Genomic DNA, 26,482 nt, shown 5'->3' with positions numbered 1-26,482 from the left:
GTATCTACTCCTACCTTTAAAACCATCTCGTTTGCTATTTTAATTGGTATTTCCTGTTGTAAATATACTTCTTTCAATTTCATTGTCAGGAGCTCTATCTCGTCACACATTGCTTTTGGTTCCCTTTTCTTAACCGCTTTCAATTCTGCTAAGATTTTGTAAGGATCGGTTTTTTCCTCGCATCTAGTTTTGACATCTTCTATTAGTTCATTAAATGTTACTATATTTTGTGGTAAACCAAATCTTGCTTTACCTGTTAATCTTGTTCGTAGAAATCTTACTAGCAATTGTTCTTGTTCGGCTGGTATAGAATCTTTCACTAGATGTGCTGAATCAATAAAATTGTTTAATTTGTCAGCTTCTCCATTGTATACTTGCACTAGTGCCGTAGCCGTTTTCATATCTAAAGTAGCCATTTTGTCTTCTTGTTGCTCTGATATTGTGCTATTTGATTCTCTGTTCTTAGCCAATGTCGTATTCAAATAGTCGGGATTTCTTTCCGAGTGGAATTTAATGCACTTATTTATCTCAGAAAATAGCAGTCTACTTTTCTTCAGTAGCGTGGTTAATACTTCTTCTTTAAACAAGGATTCGTGTTTTCTAAGAAATTCTTGTATTTCATTATATGTTTCTCTAGTGCTTTCTTCTAGTGTTGCAAGAGCACAAAGTCGATAGCATTTATTCAATGGTTTTACCTGTTCATAGATCCTATCGAGTTTTTCTATTTTCTCAAATACTCGTTGCATTGTTCATGTATTATTATATTGTATATTTCATTAGTCTCTTCATTCAAAAAAAAAATTTTGTTTTCTTTCGTAATTGTATTAAAACAAATATTTTATATTGTAGTCATTATAATGGTTTACTACTTATCTTGCAGCGTACTTGAAGAATTTCTTGCATCTGTTGTCTTCCTCGTTGGGACTTCTGTCCGTAAATATTCCAAGTTAGATACTCCTGTCTCTTGGGATCCCGCCGGTCAACCTTTATGATCCGTGGTCTCGCCTTCCACTCTTTTTTTTCAATACCGCACAATCACTATTGATTCCCTTAGCATTCACTCCTCTTTTTTTCTCACTATAGCGCAATAGTTCAATTTTTTTTTCTTTCGTTGATTAAAGTTCACGACACCGCTAAAGTTTGGTTTTTTTTTTTTTCTCATGCATTTATTATATCATACAACAAGTCTATAAGTCGACCCATCGCTTCCTGCCTACCAGTTTGATAAGCTTTATACTCATCGATCATGCGTTTGAAGTGTCCAGCCTTTGCGATATATATCTCCTCCTCGGCACTTATTAGTTCGCGGGCCTCCTGCTTCCCCTTGCTCTAGAACTTCCTCATGGGAGGGCCCGTACCGTTCCCGAACTCGTTGTCTCCAACGTTCCTCTTCCTCTTCCTCGTCCGGTTCCTCGTGCTCGTAGGGGTCATCTTCTATTGGGACTGGTATCCTTGCCTCTTCCATCGGGAGCTCCTGCACTCGAACTTCCGCGCCTTCTAATTGTTCTGCTTGGAGGTTGGCTCGTTCTGGCACCATTGTTGTCTGTGGTATACTTTTGAATGATTGGTTCAGTTTTTGGTGCCATTTTTATAATGTTCGATTTTTTCGTTGGGCACTCAATGGTTTTCTCTTTCTCACGGAAAAAATTGATTATCAGGTGATATTGGATTATCCCTATCGTCACTTATTCGGAACCAAACTTACACAACGGTCACTTACTCAACCAAACCTTACGTCTTCTCATTTCAAGAGCATTGAGTGTCCCCCTACCCAAGGTAAGGCCTCAATGTCTCCAACAGTAGAGTTCTGACGAACCACCCTAACGATCGAAGTTCTTTCGCCCGATCGTACGATGTCAGCGTAACTGACCAAGACACCGGTAAGTGTGACGCGAGTGTTCCCCGTTACCCGTTGGTAAGAACTGTGCAGGTAAGCACGTTTACAGTGACGCGAGTGTACCTCAATGCCCGCTGGTAAGAAATGTGCGGGAAGAACGTTTACATGGCGACCGTGACCATAAGCTGCAATCGTCGGATATAGAAAAGTGATTGAACTAAGGTGAACAATGTAGAAGTGAAGAAATGAAACATTAGATAGCAGATGATAGGCTGGAACAAGTGATTTAAAAATGCGATCGTACGCAAAGTGATACGCCGACGGTAATGTTACAGTGCGTGGGAAAACAAAGTGCGAAAAGGTGATATGCGCGATACTGTGAAATGCGTGGGAAAACAAAGTGCGAAAAGGTGATATGCGCGATACTGTGAAATGCGTGAGAAAGAAAAACAAAATCAAGTGCGCTTGAATTCGGTACGGAATGTGTTTCCATAGAGGACATAACGCTGGATTAATTTGAAAACCGTAAATGAGTGGAAAAGTGAAAATATCGGAAACTGGTGCTCTTGAATTCGTCACAATGTTCGATACGAAGCATCACAACCCAAACTTCAGCGGAGATGCACATGTTCAAGTAATGAACATCCTAGAAAACCACAAAGAAGCTCACCAAAATCACGATTTGAAATTATGGCTTATTATTGCGTTGTGCATAGGTCAATTGCTATTCGGTTTATACAAAGCATACAAAGCATTCCTGAGAAAACAAACGTTAAGGGCTTTAGAACTGCAAAACGCAGCAAGAGTTTGAAAAAAAGGAAAAACACACGTCCTCAATAAAAACAAAGTGGCGGGCTAGCAATGTCAGCGAAAACAAAATGTTAGTGATGCATGACAAAAGTGAAGAATTGCATTTCCGAATAAGTGACGATAGGGATAATCCAATATCGCCTGATAATCAATTTTTTCCGTGAGAAAGTGAAAACCATTGAGTTCCCAACGAAAAAATCGAACAATATAAAAATGGCACCAAAAACTGAACCAATCATTCAAAAGTATACCACAGACAACAATGGTGCCAGAACGAGCCAACCTCCAAGCAGAACAATTAGAAGGCGCGGAAGTTCGAGTGCAGGAGCTCCCGATGGAAGAGGCAAGGATACCAGTCCCAATAGAAGATGACCCCTACGAGCACGAGGAACCGGACGAGGAAGAGGAAGAGGAACGTTGGAGACAACGAGTTCGGGAACGGTACGGGCCCTCCCATGAGGAAGTTCTAGAGCAAGGGGAAGCAGGAGGCCCGCGAACTAATAAGTGCCGAGGAGGAGATATATATCGCAAAGGCTGGACACTTCAAACGCATGATCGATGAGTATAAAGCTTATCAAACTGGTAGGCAGGAAGCGATGGGTCGACTTATAGACTTGTTGTATGATATAATAAATGCATGAGAAAAAAAAAAAACCAAACTTTAGCGGTGTCGTGAACTTTAATCAACGAAAGAAAAAAAAATTGAACTATTGCGCTATAGTGAGAAAAAAAGAGGAGTGAATGCTAAGGGAATCAATAGTGATTGTGCGGTATTGAAAAAAAAGAGTGGAAGGCGAGACCACGGATCATAAAGGTTGACCGGCGGGATCCCAAGAGACAGGAGTATCTAACTTGGAATATTTACGGACAGAAGTCCCAACGAGGAAGACAACAGATGCAAGAAATTCTTCAAGTACGCTGCAAGATAAGTAGTAAACCATTATAATGACTACAATATAAAATATTTGTTTTAATACAATTACGAAAGAAAACAAAATTTTTTTTTTGAATGAAGAGACTAATGAAATATACAATATAATAATACATGAACAATGCAACGAGTATTTGAGAAAATAGAAAAACTCGATAGGATCTATGAACAGGTAAAACCATTGAATAAATGCTATCGACTTTGTGCTCTTGCAACACTAGAAGAAAGCACTAGAGAAACATATAATGAAATACAAGAATTTCTTAGAAAACACGAATCCTTGTTTAAAGAAGAAGTATTAACCACGCTACTGAAGAAAAGTAGACTGCTATTTTCTGAGATAAATAAGTGCATTAAATTCCACTCGGAAAGAAATCCCGACTATTTGAATACGACATTGGCTAAGAATAGAGAATCGAATCGCACAATACCAGAGCAACAAGCAGACAAAATGGCTACTTTGGATATGAAAACGGCTACGGCACTAGTACAAGTATACAATGGAGAAGCTGACAAATTAAACAATTTTATTGATTCAGCACATCTAGTGAAAGATTCTATACCAGCCGAACAAGAACAATTGCTAGTAAGATTTCTACGAACAAGATTAACAGGTAAAGCAAGAATTGGTTTACCACAAAATATAGTAACATTTAATGAACTAATAGAAGATGTCAAAACTAGATGCGAGGAAAAAACCGACCCTTACAAAATCTTAGCAGAATTGAAAGCGGTTAAGAAAAGGGAACCAAAAGCAATGTGTGACGAGATAGAGCTCCTGACAATGAAATTAAAAGAAGTATACTTACAACAGGAAATACCAATTAAAATAGCAAACGAGATGGTTTTAAAGGTAGGAGTAGATACTCTAATAGAAAAAACTACAAACCTGGAAACAAGAACATTATTAAAAGCAAGACCATTTACCTCTGTATCAGAAGCAGTACAAAAACTGCTAGAAAATGAAAGCGTCAACAACCAACATGCTCAAGTGTTATACAATAGGCAAAATAGATATACAACCCGTTTCGATTCACAGAACAATTACCAACCACGATTTAATAGCAATAACAACTACAACAACAGATACCAACAAAACAATTACAAAAGACAGAACCCTCCTAATAGAATGCAAAACAGCAACAATTACGGACGCAATTTTTCGCAAAATCAACAACAGAGCAGATACAGAAATGGATCATATAATCAAAATCCTCGAAACATTGGATATAACAATTCAAGAGACAGGCTAGCAATAACCCATTACAATGGTAATAACACCAATGCTAGACGAATTTACATGACTCAAGAAGAACGAGAAGCCGACAATTTTTGGAAACAAAATTCTAGAGTGAATATGACACAAGGCAGGGAAAATTACCTCAATAACAAAAGAAACAATTTTTTAGAAGACCGAATGCAGTCCTCGACGGATTGCCAGTCCTTGCAGTAAATTTATCTGCATGTAACTATGTTAAAATCAAAATTGATATGGCCAATGATGAGTATTCAACTCTCATTGTGGACACAGGAGCCGACGTATCACTATTTAAAGTTGATAGAGTCAAGCCCAAACAACAGGCATATACGAGCGAAAGAATAAAGCTGACCGGAATCTCAAACAATACAATCAGTACATTAGGCACAACCACAACTAAAATACATTTTGACAATAATTCATTAGATCATAAATTCCATTTGGTAACAAAAGACATTGAATTAAACGCAGACGGAATTTTAGGAAGAGATTTCTTCACAAAACACAGATGTAACATAGATTATGAACACTGGTTATTAAATTTCATACACGAAGGAGAAACAATCTCACACCCAATCGAAGACAATAGAGAAAGAAATTTTATGCTACCAATGCGAAGTGAGGTAGTACGTAGGATCTATTTACCAACATTGGAAGAAGATTCAATAATTTTATCTCAACAAATCAAAGCAGGTGTATTTTGCGGAAATACAATCATTTCCAAAACTAATCCATTTGTAAAATTTATAAATACAACTAACGAAAATATAGTCATCAATGAAAACAACTTCGTCCCTAAAATAGAACCATTGAGAAATTTTAACATTCTAAATACAACACGTAGTGAGCTACCAAAAGACATTAGCCGTTTAAACAGTATTTTGGGAAACATCAAGATTGAAAACATCCCTACATATGCACAGAAAGAATTCCGAAAAATCATAGATACTTATTCAGATATTTTTTGCACCGAAAATGATCCAATCACTACAAACAATTTTTACAGTCAGGAAATAACGCTAAAAGATAATATTCCATCCTACATACCTAATTACAAACAGATTCATTCTCAAACCGAAGAAATAAACAATCAAGTCCAAAAATTGTTACAAAATGACATAATAGAACATTCTGTATCATCATACAACTCACCGATCCTTTTGGTACCAAAGAAATCGGATGACGTTAATAAAAAATGGAGATTAGTCGTAGATTTTCGACAACTGAATAAGAAAATCTTACCAGACAAATTCCCATTACCACGGATTGACACTATACTGGATCAATTAGGAAGAGCCAAGTACTTTAGTACTTTAGACTTAATGTCAGGTTTTCATCAGATCCCACTCGAAAAGGACTCACGCAAGTTAACAGCATTCTCAACCCCTTCTGGACACTTTCAGTTTACCAGAATGCCTTTTGGATTGAATATAAGTCCAAATAGTTTTCAGAGAATGATGGCGATAGCCATGGCCGGGTTAACACCAGAACTTGCTTTTGTATATATAGACGATATAATCGTTACTGGATGTAGTGCACAACATCATATCAGTAATCTAGTTAAGGTTTTTGACAGACTTAGAAAATATAATCTTAAGCTTAATCCTAATAAGTGTAGATTCTTTAAAACAGAAGTAACATACCTAGGACATAAAATAACAGACAAAGGAATTTACCCCGATGATTCCAAATTTGACACAATTAAAAATTATCCAGTACCAGCAAATGCTGATGAAGTGCGACGCTTTGTTGCATTTTGTAACTATTATAGGAAATTTGTAGAAAATTTTGCTAAAATATCAAAACCACTCAATAATTTAATTAAAAAAGATACTAAATTTATCTGGACAGATGAATGCCAACAAGCATTTCTAACATTAAAACAAAGTCTCATGTCACCAAATATCCTAAAATACCCAGATTTCAAGAAGCAATTCATAATAACAACAGACGCTTCAGATAACGCATGTGGAGCAGTCTTATCCCAATTAACCGATGGAAATGACTACCCCATTGCATACGCAAGCAAAAGTTTTACTCAAGGTGAAAGAAATAAACCAATAATCGAGAAAGAACTAACTGCTATACACTGGGCAATCAATTATTTTAAGCCTTACGTATATGGTCGAAAATTTAAAATTCGAACAGACCATAGACCGTTAGTTTACCTATTTGGTATGAAAAATCCTACATCTAAGTTAACAAGAATGAGATTAGATTTAGAAGAGTTTGATTTTGAAATTGAGTTTTTAGCAGGAAAAGCTAATGTTGCAGCAGATGCACTTTCAAGAATTGTACTAAATTCAGAGGAATTAAAAGCATCCATCCCTAAAAACAAAGAAACCCCTCAAAATATAAAATTCAAAAGCACAATACTAATGGTAACAACCAGAGCTATGGCAAACCAAAAAGATACGAAAACAAAAAATGATTACAAGACGAAAGATAACCAATCGCGGATTGATCAACCGGCGATGTGGCAAACTGATAAACCCTCAGAGGTATCCAAACTATTGAAACTAAAGTCGACAAAGACAATGAAAGGAATAGAGCTCGAAATGTATAATCACAAAGAGAATAAAGCGCTAGGGTCGATAATAATCCCCATAGATGAAAATTCACATGGAAATGGAAGTCAAACACTAGAGTTTGCTCTTCTAAAAATGTGTAAAATTGCAAAACGGTATAAGAGAGACAAAATAGCTATGTCCAATGAAGACATTTTATTCAAATATTATTCCCATGAAACCGTGAAGGAAATTGCCAACAAATCCATTTCAGGTTGTAACATCATTCTGTACACTCCAACTAGATGGATAACAGGAAGGGAAGAAAGGCTGAGAATAATCAATGATTATCATATGACCCCTTCGGGAGGACACATAGGCCAATACAGACTATATTTGAAATTAAAAGAAAAATACAGATGGAAAAACATGAAAGAAGATATAAAAATGTTCATACGAAATTGTCAAGCATGCATAGTTAATAAGACAAATAGACATACAAAAGAGGAAACAGTTGTGACGACAACTCCCTCGAAACCATTTAGTGTAATTTCTATAGACACAGTAGGACCATTACCTAAAACAAACAATAATAATCGTTACGCTGTAACAATTCAATGCGAACTCACTAAATATGTAGTAATTATACCAATCATCAACAAAGAAGCAAACACAATAGCAAGGGCTTTAGTTGAAAATTTCATTCTTACTTTCGGAAACATTCTAGAAATGAAATCAGACCAAGGATTAGAATACAACAATGAAATACTTAGCAAAATCTCTGAAATTTTGGAATTAAAACAAACTTTCGCTACAGCATACCACCCACAAACAATAGGATCTTTAGAAAGAAATCATAGATGTCTCAACGAATATTTGAGATCATTTTCCAACGAACACCACGACGACTGGGACAATTGGACAAAATTTTATGAATTCGTTTACAATACCACAACCCATACAGACACAAACTATACACCATTCGAATTAGTTTTTGGCAGAACAGCAAAAGTTGATCCAATTTACAATATCGAACAATACTATAATGAAATGAAATTCAAACTACAAAAATCACACGAAATAGCCAGAGGAAATCTTATATCAGCAAAAGAAAAAAGAAAAGCTACCTTAAACGAAAAAACAAATCCAATACAGATTAAAATAGGCGACACAGTATACCTATCCAACGAAAACAGAAAAAAATTAGACCCACTATACATAGGACCATTCATAGTAACAGAAATCGACAATACTAATTGCACCATTAGAAATTGTACCACACAAAAGAAAACAATAGTACATAAAAACAGGTTAATTAAATATGCAGGAGAATAACTTCAATCTTTATCAATCATTACGTTATTCTGCTAAAGGGGGGAGGTGTAGCATAAATACTAAACAGCTTACATTTGGATACAGAAAAGATTTTGACCACCTCACATCAAACGATATACCATAGTACATTTTAAACCAACATAACAACAATCCGGTCTGGGACAGTGACCCGCATATTGCAAACCCCTGAAAGAAATAACAAAATCAGCAATTGCACGGAACTAGTGACCAACGCAAATGAAAACATAAACAATATGAGGCGCTGAAGAACGCTCAGGTGATGTGTTAAGCAAAGTAAGCATTCTTACAAACCCGCGGGAACTCAACGCCAACTTTGAACAATTATTGCACTATAAATAATAAGCAATTATATTGAGGCCATTTCCGTTCACATAGTTTAACAAATAGAGTAAAAACCACAATGTAATTGAGTATAAATAAAGATGCCGCAGCTCAGAACGGATAGAATCGTTTGGACCGTCTGAGCTAGATCTTACTCAACCAAACCTTACGTCTTCTTATTTCAAGAGCTTTGAGTGTCCCCCTACCCAAGGTAAGGCCTCAATGTCTCCAACAGTAGAGTTCTGACGAACCACCCTGACGATCGAAGTTCTTTCGCCCGATCGTACGATGTCAGCGTAACTGACCAAGACACCGGAAAGTGCGACGCGAGTGTTCCCCGTTACCCGTTGGTAAGAACTGTGCAGGTAAGCACGTTTACAGCGACGCGAGTGTACCTCAATACCCGCTGGTATGAAATGAGCTGGGTAGAACGTTTACACCGGATCTTATGTTTTGTAGAATGAATTGTTTGAAAAGAGTCATTCTAATCCGGACTCTCGACTCTCAGAAGTCTTCATGATTCCTCAAACATAGGGGAGTACCTTCGTAGGTCTTGCATCACCTCCTCTCCTCCTTCTCCCATAGGTTTGCATGGTTTGGTCACATAGCATAGGTCTGAACATTTGGAATCTTTAAGTTCACTCAGTTTTCCAGATGGCTATTTCCATTCCAAAGCACCTCCAGGGCTAGATTGGGTAGAGGGAGGTATGTCCGTCGTAGGTATACTAGTAGGAGGTCGAGGCTCCACCATGAAGCACACTCCCCATCTTCCCGAGGCTGCTTAATTGACGGCGTATTGGACGGAACATCTCCCCCCCCCCCCCCCCCCCCCCCCCCCATCCCCCTTTCCTTCCCTTTCCTGCAGGAATTTTATCTTCAGGCTCAGTAATTGGAAGTTAATTGGGTTGACCGACGACATCATTACCACCCTCCATTCTTACACCACATAATCGGGAAATATCCAGGTGCGCTCAGGTGGCGGTCGCGCAATTGATTGAATGACCATTCCTGTCGCGCCAGGCTGTACAGCAGGACCACAATTCAAGAGGCAAGACATCGTCGCTATGTGCGCCGTACCTTGTTGGTGTAAGTTTGTGCTGCGATTGCTCTGTCTGCAGTATCTGCACGACCGTGCCGCACTGGCATGGAACGATGGTGCGCAAATGATGCAGCTGCACCGGCAACCGCATCGTGCGGCGCCCTGTTACATGCGGTACCAGCAGGCCCACCGTGCGCAGAACAAATCGATCGACTTTGAGAATCCGTCCGTGTTTGAGCTGCTCGCCAGCAACTACAGCCGGGACCGTTCACCGTTCTTCGCGCTGCTGCACCAGCACCGCGGCTGCATCACCCTGTCCTACTGGATCAACAATGAACCGCAGACGAAGAACTTTAAGGGTTCGCTCACGTTTGCGTGCGGCGTGCACGAGCTGCTGCACATCAACCTGCGGCACTGGACCGTCTCGACGAACGAGTTCTGTCTGTCGATGTTGCACGGTGACCGGCCGCTGGAGCAGTTCGGTTGTGCGACGCTCGCAATGTCCCAGCTCGTACCGATCACGCTGCAGGCGAGCGTCGGTTCGATGGTCGCATTGTCACAGGAAACACCGACCAGCTTTGACTATCTGCTGTTCCAACGCGTCACACGCTACCCGGACATGGTGGAAACGCTCCGGTCCTTCGGGCAGCGGTACAACATTAGCAAGAGTGCGCTGCAACCCCGGAACTACTACACCAGCGTGCATTGGTTGCGCTGCGACTGCGAAGCTATAGTGGAGAGCCTCGGCAAACTTTACCAGTGTCTCGGCATTAACCGGAAGCGGCTGCTTTCGGCTGGTTATGGTGCGCGCAGTGTAACGGATGACATGCTGGTGATGGCTGCGATCGGTATCGGTGGTGGCGTTACCTTCTTTCTGCTACTAAAGATCCGTCTGATCTGCTAGATCGGGCCGTGTTACAGCACCAAGTATCGTGTCGAGTACGATGCACGCTAGTCAGGCAATAAATGTAGACACTACACAGCATCTTATTGGCCCGAATAATGTATCACCGGCAGGAGGGTGTAATGTCACTTACTAAAATCCCAACAAAAAAAAACAACCACCCCAATTCGCAGCGTCTAATAGGCACAAAGGATAAGCGTTGGCTTTTATGGCCTTACATCGGTGTCGTTACACAAACTCCCCGGAACATTAATTTCAACCAGACTTTCCGCCAGTAGAACCGGATCCGGGCCGGGCGGATGCAAAAACCCGATGCCTTTAACGCAACCAGACTAATAGGCGCGCCTGCTTCAGTGGGATAAAAGTAGATCGAGAGGTTTGGGGAAACAACTTAGTAACAAGCGAGCGCAAACTATTGCATCTTTGCTTCGCAAAAACGGAGCTCGTTTGTGAAAAATTTGAAAATTTATCATCTACTTTTCGCATCCTGCAGGGCGCATATCCACTTTATACGATTTCTCCATCGTACCACACACACACACGCTTGACAAGCTTTCGTGGGACAAAATATCACCACCGGTGCAAGCGCCCTCAGGAAGCTCATCTCTTATCCTCCCAATAATGATAGACGTTAGACGGTTCGCTTCCTTGTTTGGTTGGTTTACGGGGTAGAGTTTATGGATTTGCGTTATTGTAGCCAACGGGCGTTTCGCTTCCACTGCAAAGAATGATGGTCGGCGGCGGGGTTCAGGAAAGTACAAGCGAAGCAAATGGCGATCAGGAAAATATAAACCTGCACTCCCAGTTTCCTTCCCGCACATTCCACATCACCAACTTCCACCCGAAATTGCATCCTTTCGTGGGTTCCCGTTCACCAGCCCCCGAGTGGCAGTACAATGGCGTGTTGTGCACCACAACATACACACTAAACACTGAGGAAAAAAAAGGACCCTTCCCTTTTTTTTGTATTCCACGTCCTGCAAGGCCAGTTCGTCTGTGGAGCTTGTTGGAAACTCTTGCAGTAGCACCAGCAAAAAAATACATGGATGTAACAGTATCTTCCGTGGCACGTTTCGGACGCTTTCGCTCGTCCGCATTGTCATCCGTGGCCGGGAAAGTGTACGGGAATCATCTTCGTCATTGCTATCATTATATGCCTGTCCCTGTGTCTTTCTGTGTGCAAAAAAAAAAGTGAAATTCAAAGCACCAAACGACGAAAGAAGATGCCTTGGATTGCGTTGCATTCTCTAGTGAGATGCTTGCACACCCACCTTACATCCCCGCTGAATAGACCACCGTTTGGAAAGTATGTGCATTGTGCTGTGTGATCTCCTACTGTACGTCGTAAGCCAATTTCATGAATAACAATTTTCCTTTCCGTTATGCAATCTTATCCACACTACCGTTTGTGCTTCTTGACCCGATAGCGTTGGGAAAACTCGTTCCACCAAGTTGCTTCGAGAAGTGATGCACTGTCAGTGTGCTATGTTTGTGTGTGGCTTGTTTTTTTCTTCTTCTTCTTTCCTTCTTCTTTTGCTTCAGCTTAATCACTAACGTTCTCCAGGGAAAAAATGTTTCCCGAATCTAGCAGAGGATAAGACGTTTGATTTATGCCACCGAGGAAGATGACCATCTGAAATTAGAGCAGTAAACGCGGCAAAGCTCGCGGTGCCGTGACCAGGATTGCATTCGTTTACGCGTAATTTCCTCACAATTAAGGTGGCACAATTCTGAGGTGGATAACAGTGCAACGGTTGGTTGGCTATGACTGGCTTGAATTGTTATGTTTTGGAGTTTTTAGTTGACTTGAAGAAATTTGAATTACAAGGTACTTTTATTTAAATGGAAAGCAAATATTCCAATCGCCTAACATGTTAAAAGTTCTACATTAAGAGCTTTGTTTTACATGAGTATATCACCTCTTCTTATTCGACTTGAAAAGTCACAAAAGTGCCGACTATAACATCACGCCTATTTACATGTTCGTGCTTCTATTCTCTATCTATATTTCCGGGCGGTGCTCACGCGAATATTCGTTAATCGACAAGCACACTTAACGCTTTTATTAAAATATAAAGTCAAAAAGTCGTCATCCACGCGACCTGTTGACTCCTTCATTGCACTCAGCCTTATCTTTTCGCATTCTCTCTGGGCGGTGCTTAATCAATCGCTGATCGTTCAGGTGCGAATGTCGTATCGTTGGTTGCAGTTTTTAATTGTTCCAACTGAATTTAGTTCATGATGATTGTTTTAGTAATTATTATTTGCGTGTTGCATTGATTAAGCAGTCGATTAGTGATCTGCCACTGCCTTCATGGTCTGTTATATTTTTTCGGAACTAAGAAATTCCTCCACGGGTCGAAATGTTTCGACCTTATCGATTAGAGAGGTTTTGTTCAGGATTTTTCGTACGGCCGAGTACACCCGGGATAAGGTGACCTTTCACGGTTCGGAGAAGGAAATGTCTCCCAACCAGAGTGAATTGCATTCTAGTTTAAGTTATTGTCAAGACAACCTGGTCGTTTTACTCTGAATCTATAGCATGCGTTGCTCGTCGTACGCTTTTCAAAATTCAAATTTCTCATTCTTAATTTCACTCTACTTTGCGACTGGTCATTACCCACAATGAAAGATTACTACTTTAGTATGTATAACTTTACTCAATAATAGATAAACAATCTGCTCTAATGTAACAGAACTTATTACTGATATTACAATACTCATGCTGATCATTTTAGTGATTTGGACCTTTTTATTATGGCTTTTTTGGAGTTTCCCTGGTCATATTTCCTCTTTTTGCATTAGCTACTTTAATGATACCTTTGTTTTATTCAGCATGATATTGTTTAACCCATATTAAAAAGAAAGTTTTCTTTCTCACTTTTCTATTAAATTATAAAAGTATAACGAAAATGAAAATAAAATAATAAAAAAAAATCTTATCTAAGGAAAAGAAGACAGATATAGATTAGTTCTTAGTTTTGTTGCACTTGAAAATAGCTCAATTGTTATTTTTTGTTAGAACTCTTTCTGAGTCTTACTCAATCAATTTTATTAAATTCGTTAGACGCATCCATTCAACCACTAGCAATATACGTATTATTTGCTAATCAGAAGTTCTTTATAACATGACTAAATTTGCTTCAAAACTAGTGCTAAAAAATAATTTCCACGATACACTTAAAAGTATCACTGAGCACCGTTCATACAAATTTAAGAATTACACACATTGTTTGAAATGTTGACTGGCAACTGTTAAGAATACATATTTTTTAAGGAAGAAAGTAAAACATCAAGAAAGTAAACAGTTAACAGAAGAAAAAAGAAACAAAGTAAATCTAATAAGCTTCTTAAATCATGAGATCTTTCTTAATGAATATAGATATTGCTAAACCGCACATAAATGTAAGTTAAAAGTAACGCCGATTAATAATGTGTGCGTATGGGAGCAAAGAGTAGTAAACATATTTAATATTGTTTCGCAGCAAACAAATACCATTCGCCATTGGCATATAAAAATTAAAGACAGAACACTTATATTTGTATACAAATGTTAGACCCTAATATTATGGTTATACCTAGGAGACTGTGTTTCTTCTTTCCAGAAGTATGAAGAATAATCAGAGTTTGAAATAATAATATCTCATAAGTCTGTCCACATCAAAATGAAAAAATTTAAAGTATATTGATAACATGACCTTACATATAAACAATGCTTGCAACTTGCTTAAACATAATAGGAATAATAACAGGAATAGATTGCATACACTATAGATGTAATGACAGCGTAAATCGTAACGGATCGATAAACGAAAAGGACAGATAGTTATAGGAATATATAGAATGGATAGGATGAAGTGTAGAATTGATAGGATGCATTGAAGAATAGATGGTGATGTTTGTCAAGAAGTCCCCTAATGTCCATGCAGACAACAGTAATGCTGACAGCCGAGTTCTCCACGTTTTCTTCCTATCCGCTGTACCTATAATCATTCTCCAGTATCGTCTAATATCCAGCAACGAGTTGTCCTGCAGTTTCCCGTGAATGGATAGCACTCACCAGTTTTGTTGGTCCTGCCGTTTAAATGACGTACTCCAGCTCTTCAGCTCCTGTTCCCGAAAATCTATATTACGATCCATCTCTTTAATCTGATCCGTATTGATACGACCGTACACCGTCTTCGTCAAACTTCGTTGTCCTGGGATCACTGAGTCGCCGGAGCAAATCATCTAGTGATGGCTCCATTTTTATGAGGTACTACCAATTATCGACTTCCCATAATAGGCGACATCACACAATGCCGTACCTCGGAACCCTCGGAACTTCGTAGACTGAATCTTTCAGTTGTTCCGCAAGTTGGAAAGATATTACCGAGGTCATTGGAGATATCATGTTCTACGTACAGCTTGAATAGGAAGCCACGAGCTCTGCATGAAGTGAAGGAACAACGACAACCTTAGTGGAGTCGCCCTGAAAAACTACTCGCGAAACCGCTACTACAGCTAAATTTGACTAAATTTGAATCAGTCGTCGTGTTATAAGTTGGCCAATGAAATGCTCGTATAGTTCGGTATTCACGCACCATATGGAACTACGTAAACATCAAGAGCATTCTGACAACAACAACAACTACCTGAAAAATGTGACACCGCATCCGGACTGGCCCAAATATCGTCATGATTGCAATGCGTGATGCTTGTAGTCCTAACAAACAAACGTAAACCAATCCGAACACTTCATGGTTGCCGTTAACAAATACACACCAATATTCGCCTACGGACCAGATAATAGTAATATCGGTACCTTCTTCGACACGGAGCGCCATTAAATAGTTTCGAATATCGTCACAGAACTATTGGGCTCTGGTATATTCTCTACCGCTTGGAAAGCTTTCTGGGTGCTACACATCATCAAAAGCCAGTCAAATACTTCTGTCTTTCTGTCAGTACACGAACGAATGCAAAGGGCGAGATCCTCTTCCTGGCTGGCTGGCAGTTTGGGATTGGATGTTGTGATCAAAGGCACGACCCTTGCGTTCCTGAGCAATGGAGTCGTGCGTGCGAGTATCGTGGTCACTTGCATCAGTACGGTAATTGCCAGCTTGGGCTTTTCTGCAGATCCGGATCGTCGCTGGAGGATTCTGAGCCGCTACTCCATGTGTACCTTCGGTAGCTCCAGCAACGTTCATCGAGTTCAACCACAGACTTCAGGAGCTATCTTCGGTTCGAAAATCTGGCCCAAGTTGGCGACGGTTCTACCCACGATTCTTCGTTCACGCGTTTGATGAGGTCGTGTTCGCAGATTGGAGCATCAACGTCATCGGTGGAAGCTTGCGATGGAGTTATCATGCATTGGAATCGAGAAGATCGGCTTATTGGTGGACACCAGCCATTGACGCGTTTAAGGCCGCCAGCTGGCAGTTCATCGCCGAGGCTACGACCCGCGAAGCTGCATCATCAGCAGAGACCTCTTCTACGACACCTCAGACGGACCAGATACGCATCGAGTGACTGCAGGCATTCCACAGTGATCCATCCCGGGGACTACCTTTCACTCATAACTTTCGTCGGATCGCTGGTCCCTCAGTCTGTCTGAATGAAGCCTGTCTACCCCTATCTCAAAGATGATGCCTCCGGCCCTCATTATCCTTCAAGACGGTATTGAATGCTTCATTCGTCATTTGTAAATGTAAGTTGTATGAAATTTCCCTTCTCCCCTATTGCACGCCAATATCAATAATGTTTCATTTTTATTCTTTTCTTCATTACAATAGCAATCAAAAATCTTCGCAATATCATCACCTTCAGGCTGAATTCATGTATGCCACATATCCTTCTTTGAACGTGCAAAAGGGGAACTCTCATTGACAACATCACAGCAAATCTTGTTATAAAATTGCCGTCCTTTAAACGAAAAAGAGGTTCGCACTCAAGGGATAGTTAAGTTTGGCAGGCTAGGTCTATGAAGTTTACATACACAATTGTCGTTGTCTTACTGATTTCCAATGTGAGGAATTTTAAATTGTGCTGCAGTAGCAAGAATTTGGGTCATGTTACTAGTTTGACATTTGCTTTGTAACTGTCGTGTTACCTTCTGTTACGAATTAAGTTTTAATGAAACGAAATGAAGCAATACTACGAATCTGTAACTAATGTAAGTTAGAATATCAATATATATCCCTGTATCCATATTCTGAGTTCTATGAAACGTTGTAATACTAAGAGTTAATGTGGTCCGAAATTTTCCACCAAAAAAAAAAAGGCAAGAAGTTGATAGAATTCCCAGAGGATATACCGTATAGTGGTGGATCATTCGGTTATTTTAAATAATCGAACTGGAGTCGAGCGTGCGCCTGTCGGAGTCGATTCTTCCCAGTCGAAGTCGATTCGATTCCCGCTCAAACTCCCTCCACCCTCAGGTTGACTGTTCTTACTTGTACCCACGGGTTACGGACGGTTCCGGCCTAGTAGGTTCGGGTTGTCAAGTACTCATCTGCGAGTGTGAGAGGTGCAAAACAATAGTCGCAATTCCACGCCTCGGTCATGGTTAGCACACCGTAAGATGTGTGCCTCGCGTCGGGTAAGTTAAAACCTTTTCCTTCATTGAGTTCCAGGTTTTCTCCGTTCGCGTTGAAATGGTAAGTTATGCGATCTATTATTATGCAATTACTGGGCAAAGTAATCCATTATAAAAAAGACTATATAGCCATCATGTACGGCGACAAAGAACGCCGAAATTCTTCCTCTCCTTCGCGTACCATCAACAGATATTTGTGTTCTCTTCCTCCCAGCTCGTAAATATTCTTTTAATCGTTCCAATTGACAGGCTCTGTGGGCCACCGCATGCCGGTACCCCGACAGCGTCAACATGGTAGGATAATTCCAATTAATTACTCCCGGAAAAGATGGAAACGGGAAAACGGTTGACGGTTGCGTCCTCCCGTACTGCAGCTTACATTGTATTAAATGTTGGTTGGGTTCATTTCTGTCACGCGACCCATCCCTTCCGATCGCTCAGCACATATCGGATTACTCCCACAAGGCGATAGTAGCACACAGTTCAATCGACCAGTCATCACTGTCACACACCGTCAATCTCCGGACAGAGTGTTGCCAAAGTTTTTATCGCAGATTTGACTAAATAATTCCACTCACCAGTGCACTGGATCATGCTGTCTGTGTGTGTTACGCTGTTTTTTTTTTTTTTGCTATTTCCAGAACGATCGACCGTCTACCGAGTATCTACCCTTGGTACAGACATGCCACTACATAGCCGCAAGCATCACTACACATTTGGTGGCCTGTTTCAATTTCTTGTGGGCTGGTTTTTTTTTTAACGACCTCCATCTCTATACTGTTTTATTCCACAAACCACCCTGTGATTGCTTGTGCGGACGCTTTAAAGCGGGGGCAACCGTTCAAGCGCTTAGTCGTGCTAACGTACTGCATATAACGCTGAAGGGGTTTTGTGTGTTTTCATTTTGCATTTTTTGTTTTTCCCTTTTTTGAATATGTGCCATGTGTGTGTGTGTGTTTTTTTCTCATCCTGTATCCCCGAAAATTTCATGTCGCCCTGGTACGATTTTTATCACTTTCCAGCTTCCCACCCACGATTGCAACCGTTGGCGGTAGGAGATGGAGTGATCATTGGATGATTGGGTTTTTTTGGAGGCAAATCGAACCTGACACGAGCTGTGGCCGAACTTTACACCAAACTCCATTTCCTCCCGTTTTCCACGTCCGCATTCCCGTGCACGCCGAGAATGGGCTGAAAATCACACCTCCCCCCCGACTCCCCCCATTCCGTCGCTTGCTCGAGGGAATTTCTTGAATAAGTGTGGCTTTAGTGGTTCAATGTTTGCGCACGCTACTTCTTCCCATTTTAGGTCAGAGTCCCTGTTTGTGGGTGTGTGTGTGTCGCACATTTTTTTGCCGCTTCTCTCGCTGCTCGGAACATTTGCTATGATTGCTGTCCATTTCGGGACCGGCCCTTGACGATGTTTTCATCGTACGCTGGTCGATGCAAAACGATCGGTGGAATTGTGTGACGCCCGGCGGGCAAATGTTTGGTGATTCAATCACCATTACGGCTTACGGCCACCGTTTTTTTTTTCTTCCCCCGCTCCGAAAACGACTTTCGGTCGGTGTGGGATGCATGAGAAAGTATTTAAAATAGCCAACAAACAGCACACACACTCACACAAAAACCCTTCACTCACACACGACGAGCGTCCTAGACAGTTTCAGTTGGGCCGGCATTCCCATTGCACAACCCTTTTTGTTCCCCGTGCAGTGCAAGCAGACACCGTTTTGCATCGAGATGTGTGTGACATGTGAGATGAGATACAGCCGAGAAAAAGAGTGGAAGTACCAAAAAAAAAAATAATAATAATCCAACTGCAGGCTGCTGCTGGAGACCGGTGTCATGCATTGTCCGGTGGTAAAAATCGCATCGGGTCACACAGGATGGTCTCATCGATTACTCACAGCATGTAGCCCGGTCGGTAGACGGTAGCCAGAAGGCGGGCCGGGTAACGAGTGAACTGTCAAAATATTTACCCAGCAGTGACCTCAACGTCAACTGACATCGGTTTGAGTTCGGTGTCCTGTTTTTCCTTTGTGTGCACGTCGCCTTCTCGCTTGCGCATGAACAACTGCTGCGTTGCTAGAGAACATTTTCGGTAGCCACTGTAAAATATTCAGGAACAAATTCAAACAAAAGACTGTGGATACCAGTGTTGCAGAAACTGGTGTGTGGCGAAGATGTAAGAAGCTAATGAATTTAAACGAATCGATTTACACACTTACCCTCACCATCATGGTACGGTTCAATGCATACTGTGGTCAACAATAGATTCATTTCCTTGGTTTTTTGGCTTCGCATTTCGTTTGTCGATACAATTCGAAGGTTTGTAACTTCACCTGTTTTCATGCGCCTGCATTACAAGAGACACAGGTTTTTCATGTGTGTGTTAGTTACAAAACTAAGTCACGGATCATCGAGACGAACTGATCACAAAGCGGTTCGGTTTATAAACGCGAGTTCGTTTCTTTCGCATTTTGCGTACAACTTTGATGTAAAGTTTATTACTTATTGGTGAATGAAGCTGCCCAGCTCAAAGTCTCTATAAAAACAATAAACAACAACAAATTCTTTACTGTTTGTTCATTCACCTCTAACTATTCAACTGCAATCATCTGTAGCACAACTCGGGAAACGACGTAGGAAGTACAGCTCTTGATGCTTCATGTTTTGTGTAAGCATCAAGCAGTTAATCTCCTCACTTTCCCGAAGTTTAAGCGTCTAAGCTTATGTACGTTTCAACAGTAAAGCAATATGTTTTGTTAACTGTTGGGCGCGTACGCAGTCGGACATACATGTGCGCTCTCCACAAGAAGTCTCTTGTCGGTTGATGAGCACAAGTGTCCAGGGACGAGAAGTGCAGGATGATCGGGACATCGTTATCTCGTCTCCGATCAGGTCTACTATCAGGCTATCAGCTGACATCAACTCCTTTCAACGGATCTGATGAACTTCGGCGAGCGTTGTTGAACTGCTGTTTGCTCTTCTTTTGGTGTTTGCAAACGTTGCAACAGAAAGTATTACAAGTTGCACAGAGGACATCCTGACAATTCAGATCATCAGAAGATCACCTTATTGTAGATGTACTCAGCGGGTATAAACAAATTAATGAATTAAGCAATTAAATTAAGTTATTTAACAATCATTTTCATTTGAATTACAACAATTTACAAGAATTTCTTCCAATATACAATTGTAATTTCATAGGGGTTTTCGTTGGAACTCTGAATATCAGAAATTCAGATCTTGAAAGCTTCAAAGCTTCAGTGCTTTGCCCATACTGCCACTTCATTTTGCCAGCTCCAGGTCGTTTGGATCAATCCGTTTTACGTCCAAAAGTACGTCGTTCACTTTCACTTCCCACAAAGCCAAGCAAAAAACCCCCCTCTTACCCTTCAAAATGCCCTTTTAATAGAATGATGGGCACTTTTCTGCGGGTACGGCAAACGCGCCCGGACAAAGCGCTGTCGTGTTCCATCATTCCTTTCGGCAGCGTCTTATTGAGCAGCAGCACGAAGACGTATGAGCAAAATAGAAAACAAATCACACACAGACACACGCACCCGTTCCGGATGGCCGAAGGCACTTAAGGATCCGTGCAAACCGTTTCCGTGCAGTTTTTTTTTTTTTTTCTCCCCTTTCCCGATACCAATTTGGACACACGAATCCGAACCGAACGGCGCGGCATGACAGATAAAAGGACTCCCATAGACATGGGCGCACTAAAACCGCACACCGGAATCCGGTTGTCCAAGCCGATCGGACGGCCTGTGCATGATACCCCGCGAGGGATCTAGTGCCAGAGAGCGGGGATCGATAAATGTTTAATCTGTTTAATGGAATTTGTGTTCTACGGGGTGGTTGTTTTTCTCCGTTGTGTGGCTGCCGTTTGCCTTGTTACAGGGCCAGCCTACTCCATCGCAATTTTGCTCGTGTGTGTTTGTGATACGCGCCCGGACGGTAGTTTGATTTTTATCGGCAAAGAACAGGAACCCGCGACTCTCCTCTGTTTTTTTTTCTTGTCGTTGTTGTTGATCCACCACTCGAAAGGGACACGGATGTGCTTCCGGTTGGGGTTTTTTTTTTCCTTCCTCTTCCTTCGCCCAATGTAGTTGTGAATGGTCGTCAAGCGGTTCGAAAAGGCCTACCAAAAAAAACACAGAAAAGGTGAAGGTGGGTGAATTGATTTGCCGAAACCTCAAAGGAAAGTCAAAAGCACATCTTTAACCCCGGCCCAACCGTGTGGGTTCGGGGCCGGTCGTTACGGTCTCGCCGTGCTGTGCTCCCTTTATCCTACGCCGTTAAGTGTGCGAGCGGGAAGCACCATGATTGATGTCCGATAGATTCACCTTCCCCCCCTCCGCATCAACCAGCCCGACTGTACGGCGTCATCCAATCGTTTTCGGTTGAGGGCACGCGATGGACTCTACTTAATTGAGTATCCTTTCAACAGTTTCTACAATAAAAAAAAAACACTCCCAAAACCCTGATGTGATGGTCGCAATTGACCACTGACCCTTCGGAAAAAGCCCAACCCAAAAAGGGGATAAGAAATAAAGCAGAAGTGCTGCTACGGTCGACCAAACGCCAAGCACAAGCAGAGCTACAAATTAAACAAAAAAAAAAGCAAACAGCACCATGAGATAATCAACCTCAACAACAACAGCACAAAAAAAATACCCTGGAGAAGAACTTCGCGCTGCTGCGAGTTGACTTCGGTGTGACCTTTCCTCCCCTGCCATCGATAGCTCCGGTTTCGAACATGTGCGGTGGCGCTGTTGGCACAATTTCATTATAAAATTATCACCTGCCCAGGTTTGCCAAATTAACAAGCCCCACACACTAAGGGTACTGCCGCTGCTACACCACTGTTTGTCGGAAGCAGCACCCGGTTCTGACCGTGCGAGGGACGTCGGCACACGGTGCTAATTGAATGAAACTATCTGCGTCCGCCCGCTGCCGGGCCTGAACTACCGGCAGTCCCCAAGGGATATAAACCCTTTCAAAGGTACTTTTTGTCACCGGGAGATGAGTGTTTCCTGTGTCTCTACTGGATGGTGACAATAATCCAAAAATTAACAACGATAAAAAAAAAATCAGAAATAGGGAAACTGCTGTTGAAGAGCAGCGAAAGTTGATGCTGGGGGTGTGTTGTGCGCTGATTTATAGTGAAGAGCGCACACCCCCGGTACGCTTACCACGAATTCGCCGTCGAAATTACCACTAAGATGCGGGAATGGGAAAATGGGCGAAGGGGGATGGGAAGGGGTAGGAGGTAGGGTGAAGCACAATGATGTGCCCGCGGTATGGCATGCACAAATGCACAAATTAAACTAATATAAATCTTCACAATGAACGGCAGCGCGGAACACCGCCGGGTGACAGCAATACTCCCTCCCCAGTCCCCAGGCCACGGATGCAATCAGGAACAGGTGGACTAAATGGGTTAATGTATGGGTGGGTGTGTGTGTGTGTCCTCAAGTGAGTGTACACTGTTGGTGATTGCCTCCTTAGCGATACAGCGCGGTCGATTTGAGCGCTGGAAGCGGAGAGCGCACACACTCACTGATGAAGGTGTCTACCCCGAAAGGGTGGTACACCATACATCCCCGGAGGCGAACCTCGATGTGTCTTTATCGATACGGTGCCAAACCTCCCCCCCCCCCCCCCCCCCCTTCACACATCCTCTCGCACACCTACCACCGACCGAGCTGATGAGCAAGGTGTGGTCCAAAAGAACTCATTGCCTTGCCGGGTTGTCCCGGTTCCACCGTACCCAACCACCCGTCCGACCGTGTTGAGACAGTTCGCCACCAGAACCGGGTGCCGCCTTGACTCCGTTTCGCACGCTGTTACGGCCGAGGTGCGGAATGCAGCTGTCAACCACACATATGGACTCCACATTCAGCCCCGGTGGATCCGTGTGGATGTGTTTTGCAGCACCGTGCAGCAAAATGAAACGAGTTTTGTACGAGCTCCTGCGTCCAAGTGCAGTGCCCACTTCAGTGCCTGCTCAAGGGCCACCCTTCAATGGTGCTTGAACGGTGGAAACGGTATTTTCTCAATGTTTCTACCGGGAGTGAACAGCGTGTGCTTGGGCGAGGCGGTTTTGGGCCCTTTCGCTGCCATTGTCACGCGTTCCCCGGCAGCAGCTTTTTGGTCCCGGCTCACGGTCACACCGGCAGTGTGACAAATCACAGTGTCTCTACCGAGTCCCCGGACCAAAGTCGCACCAGTGTGCCACCAGAGCAGTAGTTGGCAGAAGTTGGCAAACCGGTGACAAATAATTGTAACTTCTTCACCCGTCAGTGCGCAATGCGATTCATTGTGGGAGATGTGTGTGTGGGTGGGTGGTTGTGTGTGTGCCAGGTGGTTGGAAGAAGACTGCTTAAGATTCTCTCGCCCCGCAAAATGTAGTGGCCACTTGAGTAAACGGACTTGCTGCCATTTGGGTTCTCTGGTGCACTCGAACCTCCGTTTGGCTGAACTGTCATCAGTTCCACCGTTGCAGACTTCCCGTATTCCAGCGTTCCTTGGTGGTTCTTTTGGGGGGGGCGAGTGGTAGGAGACCGAGGTACCTAGGGAAGGGAGACTTCAACGATGGATGATGTCTGCCTTCTCTCATCCTCCCTCAGCCGAACTCGGGAACTCCGTCGAACTCCGGGCCCAATCCAATCGATCATCCTATTTTTGGAGGCGGTTGAGGAGTTGGTGCTCCGATGCGAGGGACGATGAGGTGATGTCACCGTTGTGCTCGGTGGTGTCCTGCAGACAAACCGTCCCCATACCCAGGCACCGGAAGAATCGATTTTTAATCACAATCTTCCGCCCGGCAACCCGGCCGGCAGGGGCTTGCGTGCATCGATCTTCAACACCTTCAGCCAGCACACGGGAGGGCACACGCTCTGCAAATGGGCGCTTGTGCCCATTATTATTATCAACCGTTCTGCAGGCCGGGCACACTCGACGGATGCCTAAAAACCCTCCGCAGCTCAACGAGTGTAGCCATCTATCAATTGATTTCCGTTCGGTTGGTCGCCCCCGAACGGCACGCATAGCATCTTCAAACCCGGGGTGAGGGTTGGATGTTTCGTCCTCCCTTTCTTGCTTTCCAACCCACCGGGCTGTCGGCTTGGCCGTTTTCGGCTCACCCATCCAGAACACGGGAGACTGAGGTTTTGTCGTAAAGTCAGCACTTTTTAATATGCATAACCAGAAGAAAGTGACGCTAATAAATTATTCATCAGAAATCTCTTCGCCCAGGGAAAACGCATACCCGCGTGCAGTCCTCAATGCCCCGCTCGCAGGGGAGTTCCTTAGCATTCCTCTGGTTTTTTTTTTTTTGCTAAAGTTAAGACTGCCTCCCCTTTTCCACCCCTCTACAAGCAGCGTGAAACCGTGAAAGGCGCTTCGGGTTTGAATTGTTCCAAGGGAGCGGATGTCGAACCGACGTGCAAATCGTGCGGTTTACTTGCCCCAACTTTTAGCCGCAAGGCTAAGTTAGTGCCTTTGTCGTTGAGATTGAGAACTTCATCAACATCCTCATCATCATCATCATCACGGTCGGTACCAGTGTTCGGTGTCGTCATTCCGGACGGCAGCACCCGAGTACGGGGCACCATTTGTGCAACCGGCACCAGTGCACATCGCACGTCAGCCGCAAAACCCGTCAGAAGGCGTTCGGGTGGATGATGATGACACAAATTTGCATGATGGAAGGCAAACCCTGTCACAACCGGGATCCCCGGGATTGCACTTTCGCCTGCAAACGGGAGGGGGGTTTTTTTTTGCGATAGTGTACCACCGACGGGGAAGTTTCGACCAACTCGGCAGCAGTGGGTCAGTGGGAAAATTAGTGCCAGACCGTGCACGGTTCGAGGCTTACGTACGGCGCGCGTGTGTGTATGTGTTCCCGATGGTGATGAAGACTCAACTCTGGCAGTTACTGGGAGCGATTACCCAATAAAGCAACAAACGCCAGGGAAAAAAAAACTGAACTGGCCGTTAAACGAGCCACTTTCTCATTGCTCGCTGTCCAGCAGACTACGGAATGGCGTGAAGAGATAGATGGTTCCTCTATATATATATAATACTCTCGCTAAACTCTTGGTAGAACCACCACCGGCAAGCTCGTGTTTAATCTGCAACGAACATTTACACAATGGCCAAATATTCTTTGCAAAGTCTTAACCTCCTCTCGGCCGCTACGTTGGAATTCTCGCCCCAGACAGATGCCGGCGCTTCATCACACCTCTTCTGTGATGTTTTTTTTTTCTTCTTTTAATTCCTCCTCTTCTACGCTATACGAAAATCCAATCAAAATAGACGCCGTTATGCGCCGCTAGTCCGCAGTACCACCTCCGAAATGGGTCGCAGTAGGCGAGCTTAGTTTGCGACGCTACTGGTGCAGCGGGTAGTCTGGGTGGGTTGCGGATAAATATTTATTATACTGCTCCCGGTGCGATAAAACACAACTGCACTGCACGGAACGCGCTACACGGTATATTCTAATGCAAGCAACCCATGCTCGGGATGGATGTTGGAATTTTCGGGTACGTTTGGAGCAGTTTAGACGAGCCACGCCGGCGTCTGCTATCAAGCCACCGGCCAAGAAACCTGAACAATTATCACACATGAAGCTTTTGTGGCTAACAGTACCGAACTATCACGGCAGCAGTTGAAAGATGCCTTGAATTCTCTGCTGTTCGCACACCCCCACTGTTGGTCTGCCCGATGCAAAAGCGCTACATCATACGCGCGCGGTAATTAGAACCAAATTTGTCTGAACCCTTGGGTTTAAAGCCCAAGCGGTTTTGGTCTATTTCCACTAGCGATGGGAAATTTAATTCATTTCAAGGATTTCAATCAGAGTCTAAGATTTAGATTTGAGCAATTTAAAGAAAACCTAATTTCAACAGTAATTTAACTCATAAACT

The sequence above is a fragment of the Anopheles marshallii genome, chromosome X (assembly GCF_943734725.1).
Source record: "Anopheles marshallii chromosome X, idAnoMarsDA_429_01, whole genome shotgun sequence".
Lineage (NCBI taxonomy): Eukaryota > Metazoa > Arthropoda > Insecta > Diptera > Culicidae > Anopheles > Anopheles marshallii.
The sequence above is the reverse complement of the archived record's forward strand: the minus strand, read 5'-3'. Positions refer to the sequence as shown.